This window comes from Enhydra lutris, unplaced genomic scaffold (assembly GCF_002288905.1).
Source record: "Enhydra lutris kenyoni isolate GAN:26980312 unplaced genomic scaffold, ASM228890v2 scaffoldscaffold97, whole genome shotgun sequence".
Classification (NCBI taxonomy): domain Eukaryota; kingdom Metazoa; phylum Chordata; class Mammalia; order Carnivora; family Mustelidae; genus Enhydra; species Enhydra lutris.
The window spans coordinates 550,032-567,504 of record NW_019154181.1 but is presented as its reverse complement, the minus strand read 5'-3'; the positions used below and the strand labels follow the sequence as shown (position 1 = coordinate 567,504).

The window sequence follows — 17,473 nt, the reverse complement described above, 5'->3', positions numbered from 1 at the left end:
AAACCAATCTGTTTTCCTGCAGGGAATTATGCTTCCATCATTTTCAATACTCTTTTTCACTCCCGTGATGTCCTGATACAGCAGATAAGAGCAGGAGACGCTCGTTCACCATGAGGGACCCTATCAGGAAGGAACCAGCATCAATGCTGACAGCCTGCTGGAAATTACTTAAGAGACAACAGGGGCCATGGGAGGGGCAGGGTTTTCACAGGGAGAGCCTCTGTCTCCAGCAAAAACAGATTTGCTCTGGTTGGGGCATGAACTTCAACTTTTACCATGTAAAGAGAGAAGGCCAGACAGAAAGATCAAAGCGCAAGGTGAGCGGGTTAAGTTCCACAAGGCCTCCAATCAGGCAGCTTACTAAAAATAGAAGCTACTGCTTCCAGAACAGCCCAGGCGGCTGGATCCCAGGGAAGCCACTGCTGTCCTGGGGTCAGACAAACGGACACCCCGAGCTTCCCCCTAGCACTGTGGACAGTGAACAGTGAACACAGGGCTCCAGAGCCAGCGGGGCTGAGGACAGGGTAGGCTAGGGACGGTGACTGGTTCCTCTGTACAGGAAGCTGATGGGACAAGCGAGGCGTCTGTAGCTCTATACTTTACCAATATGTCTTTACTCTAGACTTTCACCAGAGCCAAGGAAGGCTACTATCTGACCCAAGCCAGGAAGTAACAGTCCGCGCTGCATGGAGTCACCAAGCCTTTGACGCCCGGTCCAATATGCGCTTTACCACCTCACCCTGCCTAGAGGGAGACAAGACCTCAGGGGGCAGAGGGGACAGAATGCACATCTATGAGTAGGCAGAGGAGAGGAACTCGCAGGAAGGACTCAACAGGACAGACTGCACCTAGAGGCAGGCACATGTGGGTTTTCCAACCCATGGGCATCTGTGTACACGATACGGACACACGCCACTTCAAGTACGTGAGTTCCACACATACTCTCAACTCTAGGGGCACATGGCAGACAGAATGGCTACAGAAGGAATAAATAAATGAGGTCAAGCCACAGAACCGCATAGGGTTCGGCTGGATAAAGGCAGGAAGAAGAGGAGCAGCCAACTGTTTTTCCAGAGGTAAACCCAGAACAAAGGGCGTGGGACATCTGCCTTTCTGCTGCCCAGCAGGCTCCAAGAAACCGGAGAGAAGCTCGGGAGGGTGGTGGTGCCGGCAGCGGACGCCGCCTAGCCCACAGAGGTGCGCACGCTCGGCACAACAGCCACTCGACACTCATCTCGTTGACTCCTCAACGCTCTAGGCTGGGGGCTGTCGCCAGGGCACAAGGTAACTCCAAAAAATAGGAAATAGTATGCATCAAGTCCTCACTGCTGTCACTGCTCTTCTCAAAATGTTTCTGAAGTTTTGGTTCTTTTTCTAAAAGAACATGGAAAAAATATGTATCTAAAAACCTGGGCATAATATTACCAAAGTGTTAAACTCAGCTTTATAAGCAGCTGGCAGGCTCTGCTGGGTCTGAGAGCAGGAAGGGCCTGCGTTCAGGGGGAAGCACGCCTGTGATGAGTAGAACGGGACATGGCCGCTGACCTCCCTCCCTCCCCTTAGCACCGGAGATAAATTCCCCGGGGCAGCAGGAGTGGGGCAGGGAAGACAAGGAAATGCAGCTCCCCCGAGTTCTTGTTTAATGTCCACAAGCCCAAGAGGCTGTTATTATTCTCCCCATTGCACAGATGAGAAAATCTGGATTTAGCAAGGTTACAAAAAGTGTTCCAGGTCAGCTAGCAGGCGGTAGAGCTGGAACTGAAACCCACACACATCAAACCCTATTATTTTCTGGCAAACTGCTGGAGGACAGATTAATTCAATTTAGTTTTGTTTGAATGGGTTCCACAGGGGGTGAAAAAGCCCTGCTTGAAACAACCAGTGAGCCTAGGCCGCGCGGGCTGGCAATGTTGTCTTCCCCTGTATGTTGTACACGCCGGGCTCCCCCCAGGCCAGACTTTCCCGGGGCGTTCAGGAGGGCCAACAACCTGTACCTCCAGTCAGAGTCCCTTTGGGATGGAGAGCTCTACACTTCAGGTTTACTTGTCAGCACCTAAATCTGTGTCCATCTGACCCTCTGCCCAGGATGGCTACAGTGCCGAGGTAGAGCCCGGCCGGCATAGCTGGAGGGCTTCTGCACCGGCCCATATGTCTGGGCCGGAATGTCTGAGTCTGCCCTATGCCCCCTCTAAATTCCTAGGTGAAACCCAACTGCCCACTAGGATGTTATTAGGAGGTGGAGCCTTTGGGAAGTGATTAGGATTAGATGAGGTCATGAGGGTGGAGCCCTTAGGAATGGGATTAGTGGCTTCTAAGAGTCACAAGAGAGCCCGTGTCCTCTCTCTGCTCTCCGCCATGTGAGGACACGACCAGAAGTCAGCGGTCTGCAGCCTGGCAGAGGCCGTGAGCAGAACCAGCTCCCGCTGGCTCCCTGTCTCAGACTTCTAGCCCCGGGAACTGCGAGAAATCAACTGCACTGTTTGAGGAGCCGTCCAGTGTGTAGCACTTGTTACAACAGCCTGAACAGACTAGGCCAGGCTCGCAGGGTCGGCTCCTGGCCCTGCACCCCTGAGGAGGGGTGCCCCCCACCACAGAAGGATGGGCCCCACCCCCCCTCTGCTGCCTGCCCTGTGTGACAAGCTGACGGTGGCAAGGTGATGCCTGGAAGGATCTCTCCTCTGGGAATAGCTCTAAGCAAGGAAACCAAAAAGGGCCTCTCATCATTTAAACCCCGAAATGTTCACAGCGGATGATTTTTCTGGACATTCGGTTTATCTTTCCATCTTTGTGCTTTCCTGTTTTTACAAACTTTGCTCAGTCAACATGTTAATATCATAACTGGGGAAAATAGTTGTAAGAGTACACGGTTTTAGTGGCATTTCCTCTCTTGCATCTGACCAACCCCTTCTGTTTCAAGATGCAAATACCGTCTTCATGTTATTTTTTATTGCGGACATTTTAGCCATAGATCTGCTTCCCTTTAAGAAATCTGAATGGGAGGGACGCCTGGGTGGCTCAGTTGGTTAAGCAGCTGCCTTTGGCTCAAGTCATGATCCCAGCGTCCTGGGATTGAGTCCCACATCGGGCTCCTTGTTCTGTGGGGAGCCTGCTTCTCCCTCTGCCTCTGCCTGCCACTCTGTCTGCCTCTGCTCGCTCGCGCTCTCTCTGACAAATAAATAAAATATTTAAAAAAAAAAAAAAAGAAATCTGAATGGGAAAATTCAATTATTAAAAAAAGTAAATGACATTAGGATATGGCCACCTGTGAGTGTGCCTAGGCGTGAGCCGGTTACACTTGCAAGTTCCCTGATGGAACCAGTGAGGGTGCAGTACTGGGTGGCCCAGTTCTTCCACAACTGGGCAAGAGCTTAGAATGAAGGGGCCTGGGTGAGGAAGAGCTGAGGAAGAGGGAGGAGGGCTGAGAAGCAAATGGCTTTCAGCTGGCTCCCCATTTACAAGGCTTGTGCCTTTGACATGGCTATTTTTGGGTCTGAGTGGGGGGAAAAAGAAATTCTTCCCACAACCGCCTCACTTGGCAGCTCCTCTGCCCTGGTTCCCCCTCCCTGCGCCTTCCCCCTCCACAGCCCCTCCAGGATGAAGGAAGCAGACCCTTGAGTATTCCTCTGCCCCTAGCCACCCTCTTACCCCCTGCCCCATGCTCTTAGAGTTTCTGTAGGCCTCACCCACTTGCTTGTCTCTTCATACAGAGCTGGGAAAATGTGGAAATAAATAAAGCCTCAATTAGGCAGGCATCCAAGGTTTGGGGGGTGGGGCGGGGGAGGGGTCTGAGGCTCTGTCCCAATCCAGGAATGCCTGAGAAAGCTCCGGGAGCCTCAGGCAGCCTCTGAGGTTGGAGGCTTCCCACAGACTCCTTTTGGGTCTGTGCTGACCAGGCGGGGCCAGGGCCCTGGGAGCCCGGCTTCATTCCCACACCGAGACTCACTTCTTACTGCCCGCTTACCGCAGGAGGGCCTGGCCTCCTTCTGCCACCCCACACACACAGAAGGGAGTGAGGGGTCCTCACTCGGGTCCCCTTCTCTCTTCCTCCTTGATTCCCTTCCCCGAGCAGGAGCCAGGACCCTCCAAATGTGAACCTGGACCCAGGCACGGTGGCAGCTCTCCAGACCAAACAAAGGCAGTTTTCCCCTTTTAACTGTGGAAACAGCGTTTCTTATTTATTCCATTCTGAGCCTGGAAAGAGCAATGAGAGGGAGATCCTATTTCTTCCCCCAAGTTGAGGGGTGGGGAGAGAAAGGAGGAGATTCTGTAGGGCGGAGACTGGGCGGGCAGAGTCTCACAGATATTTTTAGAGACATGGGAATTAAGCAAGCCCTTTCTGGGGCCGGAAACAATTTTGTTCTGATCCCAGTTCTGAAAGGCAAATGAGTAGTGGAGAGGAAGGGGCCTGGAGGAGGCAGTGTGGCAGGGGCAACATCTGACTCCAGGGAAAAGGAGAAATCAGCAGGGCTAAGACCCCTGGAAGCCACTTCGCTCTCTGTGCTACTAACATCTGGGCCACTGTGGCCACTTCACAGCAGTGCTGGTAGCACTGAGGGAGAGTGGGGGATGCCGGGCCCCAAGCAGGGCCACCCCTCACCTGCCTGCTCCCAGCCCCCTAGCTTTCAGAAGTACGGGGCAGGGGCAGGGGGATGGGCATCTTGAGAGGTCAGTCCCCAGCTCCCTTTGCTATTAGTTCTAGTTTGATAGTGGAAGAATAAAATGGGATCTAGAATAAGATTTTTCAATGATCTGCAGGCTTCCAGTGAGTCAGGCTAACTCAGAACTAAGACCACAAATTTGGTCTTAACTGTGGGGTGCCTCACTCAGAAAGCATCACCCTACAACCTCTGGAACCCACACAAAATCTGGGTGTAAGACACGTTGAAAAGAGAAATGTGAAGAAGGTGAGCAACGAGGACACCCGCCTGGTGCTGAGGAAATCCAGGCTTTCTGGAGTGTGATCCAGCCTATTCCTCTGGGAATGTTTCCTGAAGCATCATATTAAATAAAGAAAAGGAAAAAACTCTGAAAACAACATGAATGTCCAAAAGTATAGAATGAGGCCAATATAGCCAGCTGATGGGACAGTATGTATTAAAGACTTTGCCTCAAAGTTTACATATAAAACTACACTAAGAAGATACACAAACCATGATATTAACAGATTTTTATCTCCGGGTAATAAGATTTAATGGGCAATTTGTTTTTTGCATGCCTTTTTGTGTTTCCCACATTTCTCACCATGAACATATTTTGTTTCTGGCAGGGGCAGGGGGTGGGGGGGACATCACTGGGTTTTTTTAGCCCCATCTCCTACCACTGTCTGTGTGCTTTGACCAATCCTGCCTTCTGTACCGATCACTCCCTCCCCCTAGAGGCACCTTCCCACCTCTACCTCCAGATTATTCCTGAAGTGTTCTTTTCCAAGGAGTCCCAGAGCTCATCAGACTGGCTCCCGTGCCTGGCCAGGATGTGCACATCTCTTTCTGCCCTGATGCTCCCCATGAGGGCCGATGCTTCTCTTTTCCTGACCAGAGACTATGTGAGCCTGGAGGGCAGGCCTTCTTCACCTTTATTTTCACAACTCCCAGCCATCCATGGCGTGCAACAAAGAAGCAATAAGTCAATGAACGAATTCAACCTCTCTCCTGGTTTCCAAAGGTCCCAGGGAGAGAGTCACTGGGAAAACATTTGGTGTAGGGAAAAGGAAAATTCAACAATGCTATGTGATCTTGGGGTAAGGATGGGCCCGAGCCCCAGGTCTCCCTGATGGCATTTCTCAAGGTAGGCAGAGTATCAGTTGCAGAACCTGCCTCCTCTGTGACAAGGGTCTTATTGTTGGTGTAAGTAGGTGATGGTGCTGATCAGTAAAGGGCCTTATTCAGCAGAGGGAGATTAGATAAACGTCTCCCTTCAACTCCTCTGCAATAGCAGTCATCATTAACCCTTGGCTTTCCAACCAAAAGAATTTGGAATTTCAACTATTTATGAAAGTATTTCTTCCTTATACAAGGTGTTGAGGCAAATCACAGACAGCACATTCAATTCAGGGGGCAAAGGCACATACGCTACACCCCCCGGCAGGCATGTGTGCATTCGCTCTCAATCACAAGCACAGAACCCCCACCACCACCCGCCCAGTACAGAAACAGCCATACAGACCCAGGGTAACAATATGACCCACACAGGACAACACAAGGACAGAGAACACCAGGGAACAGTAGCACAGAAACAGAGGGCTGTGGAAGGCAGGAATGACTTGCCAACAGGGGAAACCAGCACACGCCCTCAGTTTTCCTGGAATGCATGAGGGGGGCCTCCAGTTAAACATGGCCAACTGAACACACCCGTGTGTTCAAGGTCCTACTAAAACCCTAATAAAAATGACCACAAAGGAATCTGTAAAAGGTATAAACTCTCAAGGATGAAACACTAGAGAAGAGACAGCAGCAGATGTGGGCTACCATTTAAACGATGGAACGCAGGAAGTGGCTGCGTACACGGAGAGTGACTGGGTCGAGCAGAGGAAGCTTCTGGCCCACACCGCCCTTAACACCAGCAAGCTCAGGGCCTGGAGGCCCCAGGCATCTGTGACCAAGGAGATGAGACTGAGAAGAGGACTGGTCAGTGCCTGTGCAAGAAGCGGCCAGACCAGGGGCCAGCTCCCATCAGTAGTAACCAGAGGGTACTCTCTGGAAGGGCTCTGGACCTGGGGCAGCAGGCACCACTGCGGGGAAGGAAAGGGTGTGAAAGTCCTTCTGCAGCCCACAGGTCTCCCTACACTGGAGATGAGGACTGTACCTGGGGAATCTGACAAGGCCAAAAGAAAGACCTCCTAAAGCTGGCATCAACTGAGATGAGAGAATTTATAGGTGGGGACATTTGAGGATCCCCCCAAAGTCATCAGTTTACTGCCTGACTGTCCATATAGGGTGAAGCCAGCCAGTCACCCCCACATACATTCACACAGGCACGCTCTTATTCTTAAATACAAATGTACAGCCAGGGGTGGCGACTCATTTGAGAGTGCCCAAGACCAAAACAGGGGCAGAAAGGGAACTAAGAAGAAAGGGAGTCAGACCATATACAGAATGGCACTTTCAAAATAACTTAAGTTATAAAAGAAAGCACTGCATCCATGCAACATGAATAAGGTTCTATAAAAAGGCACAGAGAACAAAAAACGAGCCCTAAGAAACCAAAAATATGATAGCTGGCACAAGAATCAGAATGAAAATAAGAAAATGGGATAGCTGGAATAAGAAATAAAAGGGTGTAAGGCAAGGTTAACGCAATCTCAGGCATGATAAACCAACGCAAGAAAACAGCAAGACCGGAGACTGTCCAAAAGAACCAACAGCCACATGTTAGAAGTTCTAGAGGCAAAGACCAAGGAAAATGAAACAAAGGAAATCACCAGAAAAAAAAAAAAAATACAAAACAACTTTCTGGACCAGAGAGACAGAACTTTCTGTGTTGAAAGGTACACAGGCTTCTAACTCAATGAAAGAGAAAAGATTCACACCAAGGTATATCTTCATGAAATTTTAGAACTCAAGAGATAACAAGAAACTCCTCAAGGTTTTCAGGGAGAAAATTCTTCTGTTTACAAAAGATCAGGAATCCGATCCTTTGTACACGAGCTTCTCAAGAGCAACACTGGAAGTCACAGACGAACTGCGCCTTCATCCAAGGGGAGATTACTTCCCGCCTAACAGCCTACAGCCAGGCCAGCTACTAATCAACAGTGTGGGTAGGAAAGGGATGGGTCTCCAAACTCGAAAGGCTCCACCAAAACAGAGAATTAAACAAAAGAGATGGAACTAAGAAACTCGGGAGAAGAAGGGAATTCCCAGGATGATGGAAACGAGTCGCTGGTCAAGAGCTACATAGTAGGCCTGGAAAAGAGCCAGTCCAAATTGGAACAAGAGGACAGCCAACTCCACATGGGATGCTACCAGGGAAGAAAGAGAAAAAGAAAAGAATCATAGCATCAGGTACTTGCCCACATCAAGAGGAATTTTACAGTTCTGTCAGAATGTTTAGGGTTCAACCAAGGTTATATAGACAATGAAATGAAGAGGGGAGAAGGCAATTATTAACTAAGAGAACCCAAATGTAAGAAAATAATCATAGTTTACTACATGGCTTGAGTGTGCATGCTTTTCACACTCCGTCATATTTTACACACTGCTAACGTAACCCTAATATTTAATTTAATGTAACTCTGTGGTAGGACAGAGGAAGGAAGACAGGAAAGTGTACATGTGCCCACACACACACACACACACACACACACACACACACGTGGGGGGGGCAAAGCCATGCAGGTGAGACAACTAAATCCTATCTTATGGCGTACACAGGTAATAGATAATACCTTAAAGAACTCAAGAAATAGCAGTATAAACATGTTACAAACAGAGAGGGAAGCACTAGAATTCTCTAGCTCTAAGAATGAGAAACAGCCTCTTCTTCGAACAGGCTCACGGGTAAGGAGGAATGGAACAGAGCAGTGTGCTCCTGTATTCTGGTTATGTATCTGACTTTTTAAACTCCGTACTTGTATTATTTTGAAAAACAAATTAAAGGTCCCACGATGCCTTCAAAACTCCCGCCTGGCCCATTTCCAGCTTCCAGGTCTATCAGAGAACACAGTAAGATCCCAAGGTAAATACCGAACTATAGGAAATGGATACAGGACCCTCTGATACACGGCCTTGTTCTCACACCCACGAGAAGACAACTTCCTCGGGTCTGGAAGACTGACCCCCAGGGCCCTCAGCTGACACAGTCAGCTCTGGCTGCAGCTTCCCTTTAGGGTGCGTTCATATATTATTCTGTCATTGGGCAAGGCCATCGGAAATAAAAGACCACTCCTCCTAAGTTGAAGACGTCAAATAGGGTGTCCGCTGGTGCGGAGTCCATGTGGTGCCCACAGGAGTTATGGAAAGGTCATTTCTCAGGCTGTTAACAGTTTCAGTGCTTGATTTGGGGTTTCATATAAAGTTTAAGCCAAATAACTGGCTATGTTCTAGGCTAATGCTTTTCTCCCAGATGGGAAAAGGCTAACAATATACGGGGGGGAAACAGCATGGCCAAAATAGGTACCAAGCTATCAGAAGTTCACATATGCTGTTACGTTAAAAAACTAAAGTTCAGGGGCGCCTGGGTGGCTCAGTGGGTTAAGCCGCTGCCTTTGGCTCAGGTCATGATCTCGGAGTCCTGGGATCGAGTCCCGCATCGGGCTCTCTGCTCAGTGGGGAGCCTGCTTCCTCCTGTCTCTCTGCCTGCCTCTCTGCCTGCTTGTGATCTCTGTCTGTCAAATAAATAAATAAAATCTAAAAAAAAAAAAAAAAAAAGTTCAATACAGAAGACCTCTCCCCTCTTCCATCCGTCAAATCACTGCCCCGGCCACCCTTACAGCGCCCTTCGGAACAAACACCTGTGACCTCTGCGGTGGTGAGTGAATGGACGAGTGAACAAATTGAAGAGATATGTGCTTCCATGTCCACTCCTTTCCACAGATAACTGGGCCTTCCTGTTCCTCTGGGCAGTCATAGCAGCCGCCACCATACCCTCCCAGCGACTGGCCTGGTGGGCGTTGCTCCCCTTGCCTCTGCAGAGGCCCACAGCAGTAGGACGAGGGGTTCCATCCAAAGAGGACCTCCTGACGTCCATCAACACCACCTACATGAGCTTTGTCTTTCCCTACAGGGCCTATGAAGAAAAAAGATAAAAACGGCTGAGTGGCCCTATGAGGAAATGTTCACTCCTCTTCCTATCTCGGAAAGGCAGGACTTGAGTTCATTTCAGCAACAGAAAGGCAGTTAGGAAGCTGGGCACAGTGATCTGATCCAGTGGGCCACGGCAAGCAAACGAAGAAAAAGACAGGAACACGTGGGGAAACTTTGAGAATTCCCACCAGTCATGTTCTGGTCCCTCCATCCCCAACTCCCTGGCAAGTACAAAGAGAAGACACGGGCTTAGAAACATGCTCCTTTCTAAAGCCGGTGCTTGAGGCCAAGCTGCAGTTCGTGTCAAGCAGGTGACAGCTGTTGTGTATCTGACATGGATTCTTAGCACTTACCCGTTTCCTGATCATGTGCCATGAGCTTTCCACATGATCGTAACAAGCCTCAGCACATGAAGCAGAGGAAGTCGAGTCTGGCTACACAGACAACACAGGTTTAGCTGGAAACAGTGTCTGTGCATGCATCCCACACCTTGCACTGTATGTAACACTGCCTACCCTCAGAAGAGGGACAGAGGATGCCTTGGAGGACATTTTGGGAGAAAGCAATGAGATATTATTATGGGCAACCTGAGAGAGTGTGAGAGAGCGAGGGAGGGAGACCAAGAGAGAGCAAGAGAGGTGTACACCAGGCGGGAGCAGGAGAGATGTTCGTGTTATTCTGGCTAAGGGCTGTGTTTGGAAGCCCAGCCCAGCCGTCGTCTCCCAGCACAGGCTACCTTACACCCCCGAACGACAGTCAAACTCCATTTACAATGATGCTCTGATTGTACTTGGCTCTCCCCAGTGTCAGTGTTGATGTAGAAACCAGGCCCAGGCATACTTGGGCTGGGGCTGACATTTTCCTAACCTTTCCTCACTGGAGCATGGATTGTGTTCTCTCCTCTGTCTTGGAATGGAGGTGTCTGAAATAGAAGAAACCTGATGTGTTCTCTCACACAAGCTGCCACTCTTCTACACAAAGCCCAGGTCCATCACACCGCCAGCCTCTCGGTGCCCCATCTTCATATCCTCAGCTTCCCAAAGGTAGAAGTCTCAGGGGCTGCCGCCTTCCGAGGTCAGGTGGGGCAGGGGGAAGGACTGCGAGCACTGTGGCGCAGTGAAGAAGGCCCTGGACGAGGTCGGCTGTCCAGCATGGTGCTGTGCCAAACACCTGTGTGACCCTGGAAGAGGCAGTTCAATTCCTGCCACAATCACTGGGCACTTCCCACAGACACGAGGAGGCTCTGCTGGTACAGAAAATAAGGAAGCGTGTCTGTTTCTCAGTAGCTCACAGCTCATTAAGGACACGGCCCCGCTCCCACACAATCCCAACTCCAGGCAGTGAGTACCACTGCATGGAGGCAGAGATGTGTCCCTGGAACCTCCTGGTGGGTGACCGCAGGGACCCCTTCTCCCCTCTGGCTTTCATCTCGTCTGTCAGAAGTGAGGGCTAAACTCCAGGACATCTCCAAGGACCCTCCCAACACCACACTACATCCACATTCCCCTGGTCCCTTCAGATGTAGCCATGGCGGCCCTGTGCCTCTCTGGGACCAGAATATGTGGCCATGCAGTTAGGTCTCCTGAGAACACACTAGAATAGAAGTCAGGGCCAGGCACGCCCTCCACACCCAGACCTAAGTAAACCTCACCCCACCCAGGTGGATTCTCCAGACATTAGCTGCCTTAGGGGAACGAGGAAAAAAGGTGGCCTAGACCTTTACAGCCCCTGTGACTTCCCTGAGCCAGCTGGGTACGTGGGAGCACTGGGTGCCTACAGGTGTTAGCAATCCAACAGCTTTAGTACCAGTCACACCACAAAGGTGTAAAGCTTCTGCTATCATTTATCCTGCCATACCAGAACTCACAAACATTAACCAGGCAAAGCTCTGGAATCCCGGAGTCAGTAAGGTTGCCTGGGCCTCAGCTCAGTTATGGGAACTGAGCCAGAGCAGCTCCCCAACCAGGCCTTTGACCCATGACTGGATACAAGCAGCCCAGCTCTGCCGGGGGGAAAAGCTGACCCTTGGGCAAGTTACTACTCTCTCCACGGACCATGTTAAGGATTCAGTGTGAACCCAGTGAGAAAAGCTAGCACTGTGGTACGTGACTTTTCACCTCTGCATTTATCACAGAGGCTAGCTGGTTCCAAAAGAAAAAAAAATGTACATGGCTACCTGAAGGCAGTGAGCCTCAGGCTCCTGTCCCAGTGACAGCCACCACGGCCTTGGATCAGCAGCCTGGTGCCACTGGTAAGCACCTGCACACACTGATTTCCAGCGGGGGTCTGGGCACTGCTGAGCATGGTCAGGCCACCATATCCTCACTGACTGAGGAGGAAACAGGTTACAACCCGTATCAGCAGGTTCAAGGGAACAAAAGTGAATCATTCATATTAGACTTCGAAGGGCAGCCCATCCATTTGCCTCCCATCCAAAGGCACAGAAGTCCAAAGGGAAGGTTACCTGACAAGAGACAAAGAGTGGGTAAAGTACAAGCTGGGCTGGCTTCCCAGCCTTGGAATCATGTTCAAGACCCTTCTCATCTGTTCTAAGAGCAGGGGGCTCCCATGTGGCTGGAAGTGGGTCAGGAGTGGGACTGTACAAAGTCCTTCAAAGCCTCCACGGCCTTTGGGGAGTACCGGTCCTCCTCCACCCGCATCTTCCCGCACCGTAGTGTCCCACGGGCTTGGCAAGCAACCCCACACTCACTGGATGTAAAGAAAACCAGGGTTGCTCGCCCACAGGAAGACAGACTCCTCTAGGACACAGTGGAGATTCGTCCCCCCCGCCCCTCCCTGCAGGTTGGCCTGATGAAAAGGACAGCCGGCCGTGCTGTCTGCAGCCCCTTCCACTTTGAGGAGCTCGTCTCAAGGAGGTGACTTGAGTCAGAGCAACTGTGAGAGCTCGGCAATGCCAGTCTCTATGCTGCCGTGACCTGGGCAAAACCACTTCTTTAACAGCCTGCCCTGGATAAGGGCTGGTCCTTTTGGGCCCTTCCCTACATGGCCATTCCATGACTGACTCACTCTGAAAACACAGACATGCAACACTAGGAGAGGTCCGTGCCACCAGCGACAATCTCTGCTGGCCCCATCTTTTTGCTTCCTTCCCCATGTTCCGCTTTTCTCTTCTTCCATTCCTAGTGCCTCTATGTCAAGATCAGTGCTCAGCCTGCCCCACACAGGAGCTGGGGAGGGAATGGGCAGGAAAACAATGCGAAGGGGAGGCAGCCACACCCCTAGTCACTTGGAAGTCCAACTTCTGTAAAGAAGGTGGGCAGCCCTCCCCACCATCTCCCGGACTGGGCTGGGCAATGACACTCAGGCGTGCAGACCTGGCCCAGCTCATTTCTTCTGTGAAACCTTCCAGGTAGACTCAGCTCACCCTCCTCTGTTTCCAGAACACTTTGCCTCAGCTCCCTTTATCATACCCTCTGTGTGGGCTAAATAATGGCCCCCAAAGATATCCATGTCCCAATCTCCGGACCCTGTGCCTGTGACCTCAGAGGGCAAAAGGGACTCTGCAGGTATGATTAAGGAGAGGGTCTTGAGATGGGAGAGGTATCACTTATCTGGTGACTTATCAAAGTCATCACAAGTATCGTAGAAGAAAGAGGCAGGAGAGGTGACAACAAAAGCAAGGGTAGCAGTGACGTGAGGAAGGGGTCACAAGCCGAGGAGTGGGGACAGGCCCCGGAATCTGGACAGGCAAGGACACAGGTTCTCCCCTGGAACCTCCAGAAGGAACCAGTTCTGCCCAAAGTGACTGGCTCTGGACTCCTGACCTCCAGGACAGTCAGAGAACACATCTGTATCATTTTCAGCCACCAGGTTAGTGATGATTGGCTGGCAGCCGCAGGCAACCAGTAACACCTACCATGTCGGGCATTACTATCAGTGCCCTCTCCCCAGAATGAAGCCGCCTCGGAGTTCACTTCTGACTACTCCAGGCAGCCAACAGATGCTTGTGAGTGAGTGACTCTTCGACACACATGCACATGGCCTGAACCAGACCTTGTGAAGGATCGCCCTACCTAACAACCCCCACCTGCCTACCATCGTTCTTGCCATTTTACCACTGGAATCACTCCCTGGCATGTAAAGAACATGCCCTGCCCTTCCCTGCCAAAGAAAAGATGCTTCTGAAAAAGTGTTTTGTGGAGAGGAGGGAGGGCGGGAGAGATTAAGCCACAAACATATTAAGGTGCCTACCCACAATAAACACCTTAAGTGGTTTGGCTTATCAGATGGCTAGCGTTGCCCACTTCCCAGGGAAGTCCAAAGCAACAGACTCAGGCCGGGAGAGCGCGTGCAGCGGGCACCTGTGCAGTGGGCTCCTTGGTGGGGGGGTGCTGGTGTGAGGGCCCAGGAGGTCAGGGTGCAGGGACTGTACCCCTGGAGGATTCTGTGGCCTGGCTGTGTGCTACCCAGCCCCGCCTGCGCATGTGTGATTGCGCATCACATGTACACATGTAAACATACTAATACCACTTGCTTGGCTTTGTTTTTTCAACCCCAAATGTTTTCTTTTGCTAACTCCCATAAAATGACTCTTTTCTGACAGTTCTTTCTCTGCTGCTACTTAATTAGTTTCCTAACCAATTACTGCAAGCTGTTCGCTTTCCTAATACCCGAAGTCATTTCTGTCTCTGCAGGAGGGAGCCGCCCAGCCCACTATCAAAGACTCCCCTGGCAGACCGGCTGCAGCTGCTACAGAGAAGTCCACCCCCAGCCCTGAAGATCTCCAAAACGGGTGCCAATCACAGCCCATCGTAGGCTGTGATCCCAGTGCAGAGCGAGGGCCACAGAAATCCCTCCACCAACTCAGCAGAACAGCTGCTCCAACCGCCCCCATCACCTCCTCCTGCCACTACAGAGCCGTTTTAGTCGCAAAGGGCTGGGCAGATGGCACTCAAGTGGACAAGAGGACATAAAACCGTCCTCGGCCTACTCTGTTAGCCTCCTCCTCCTCACAGCCTCCACAAGCCTCCCCACTCAGTACCTGCAGGCACACCGAGGGAGGCAGACGTAGAACGTGGGTACCTCACTACGGCTCACAGACGCTGGATACAGGCAGGCAGCTGATGACTACTTTGCCATCCCTGACTCACCGTTTATGTAACTGGGAAGGAAGGTAAGCACACCAAGACAGTCCCAGTGAGATAGAAAGGCACTCACTGGGCAACATGAGATGGCGAATTTCTCAGTTGAGAGAAAGGCAAAGAACTTGGGTTCTCAGTGGGAGGTCTTCTTAAAAATGTTTACAGCAAAGAGTCAAGCACCGGAGCTAAGGGGTTAGTAGACCCACTCACCGCCCAGTCAGCGTCGTTCCCACCTGGGCATGTTACTTAATGTCCCAGGTGTGCAGGCAAATAGCAGCCTCCATCCTGAGCTGCTCGCTGTCCTATAGAGGGAGACCCACATAGCCTAAGTGTCCTAGGAGAAGGGACAGAGGAAGGGGCGGCCCAGCTGACCTGGGCCCACATGGGCACGGCACCGGTATCTTTTCTTGGTTCTTGTGAAGGATTCAGGGTTACCTGCAGAAACGTCCTACCACACCTGACAAGTATTTATTTGTTCCCGTCCACCTCACCCCCTCTCCCCACTCATCCCTGCAGGTCCTCTGATTCTTTCCTCTACAGGGCTCAGATTCTAACTCTGGAGGCATGAAACATTCCCACCATCCCCTTCTCAGGCCCCTATACATAAAACAGCCCTTTCCTCCCCACCTATTCCACTCCCTGAAGGGCAGCCCACAGACTGCAGATCAGGACCTGGCAATCGGAGAACCTGGCTGCTTAGCCCACAACTACTGGTTGAGCCCCCACTGTCAGACTGCTAACCCCCTGCACTGGGTTTCCCCACCCATAAAACGGAGGTCTGGACCGGGTCACCTCTGGAAACCCCTGTGCTACAACAGAGTCTGCTCTGTTCTCCATCCAAACAGCACCATGGTTCACCACTGCTGGCTTCCATGCCCCAGCTGTTTCATGTGTGCGATGTGTCACTTGGGCCAGCATACAGAGTTGTAAATGACAAGAAATGACAAGGAAAAGCTACCAGAGGCAGAATGCTGCACTTTGTAATAATGCCAGGCTCAAATGTCTGAAACAGCCCATGTCCCCAAGCTCCTCCCTGACTTTCTTTAAAAGGAGAGGAGGGGAGGGTCTTAAAGTCTGGTCCCAATTCCAGAGAACAATGTCTATACTGAAGGTCCCAGAGAGACACAAAGAAAATGTCCCTGCATCTACGCGCTTCTTTCTTTTTCTTTCTTTCTTTCTTTTTTTTTTTTTTTAGATTTTTTTTTTTTGACAGAGAGAGAGACACAGCAAGAGAGGGAACACAAGCAGGGGGAGTAGGAGACGGAGAAGAAGGCTTCCCGCAAAGCAGGGAGCCCAATGTGGGGCTTGATCCCAGGACCCTAGGATCATGTCCTGAGCCGAAGGCAGATGCTTAACAACTGAGCCACCCAGGTGCCCCACATGCTTCTTTCTAATGGGTGAAGTCTCATGCATCATAGTGAATCAAATTAAGGGAAAATGGCACATAGCACCTGTAAACTTCGCCACTGACCCTCCAACCTTCTGACAACAGAATTCCACTGTCAGCTGGGAAGAGTTCCCAATGCCATCTGGGTTCATCTATGTCCTACCCTGCTCAATCACTTCAACGTTTCAAAGTAACTTAAGGTTGGCCCAAAGATACTCTAAGGCAAAGTGGGCAGCAGGAAGCCCAGAGGCCAGGCACAGAGGGCCTTTCCATGACCCATCCCCGATTGTGTCATTCACTCTCTGCATCCAAGGAAGCACCACACAGACTCACCAGGACTGCCCTAGTGCCTCACCTTCCAGCCAAGGGACTGTTAAAATGGCACTCCCAAAGAGATGAAAACTATTTTTAGTTGCCATGATGAAGTAAAGATGGGATAAGGGACTCATCAAAGGCCTCCATGTCCAGTTGGCTAATGCAAGGGGCAGCAAAGCACCTCAACACCTGGAATCATCTTCCACAAAACCCGGAGCTGCCAGTGGCCCACTTCCTGCCTCCCTGCTACTTGCCAGTTCTCCCTGCAAACAGCAGCCCCAACATGGGCCTCCAAGTTAACCCAGAAAGAGGAGTACCGTTCACATTTCAGCCCACATTAGCAAAGCACGACTTTTGCAGATGCTTGAAGACGAAGTCCATTATTTTGGAAAAAATAAGTGAATTACATGGTCGACACAAGAAGAAGTGCCTTGTCTGTGCAGGCACGTGGCCTGGGCCTTCAGACACCTGGATAATTCTGCCACAGAAGGAGGTCCCTCCAGTCAGGGCCCAGTCCTCAGTACAGCTGAGGGCTGGGGAAGGAGGGCTTGGGATTATTTCACAACTTGAACTCAAGGGGCACCGGACTGCATCCATTTTATACCTTCTAGGAAGGTTCTGTGCAGAACTCCACTTAAAGTCAGAGGTCTCCCAACTGTGGGTGACAGCACCCACAACATGGTGCGTCTGTGGGGCCTCAGCACTGGCTTCCCCTAAGGGCTCCCCAACTTCCCCAAGGGGCTGGGTAAGAAAACACTTCCAAGTTCAGAGTTCTTTTTTGGACTATTGAAGAGCAGCGGAGCAGAAGAGGAGAAGGAGGGAAAACGGGCAGCGAGGAGGGTCCCGCTCAAGTCCACCCCGCCAGAACAGAGGAAGTGGCTTCAAACCCATATTTACTGCACTTCCAAACCAACACTCTCCCTACACCCTTC

At 51.1% G+C, this 17,473-nt stretch overlaps 1 protein-coding gene across 7 annotated transcripts in view; it reads right to left on the bottom strand.

The window, feature by feature from the left end:
• Positions 1 to 17,473, bottom strand: part of LOC111139264 (myosin phosphatase Rho interacting protein) — a 149,304-nt gene that overhangs the window by 91,738 nt on the left and 40,093 nt on the right. The window lies entirely within an intron of this gene.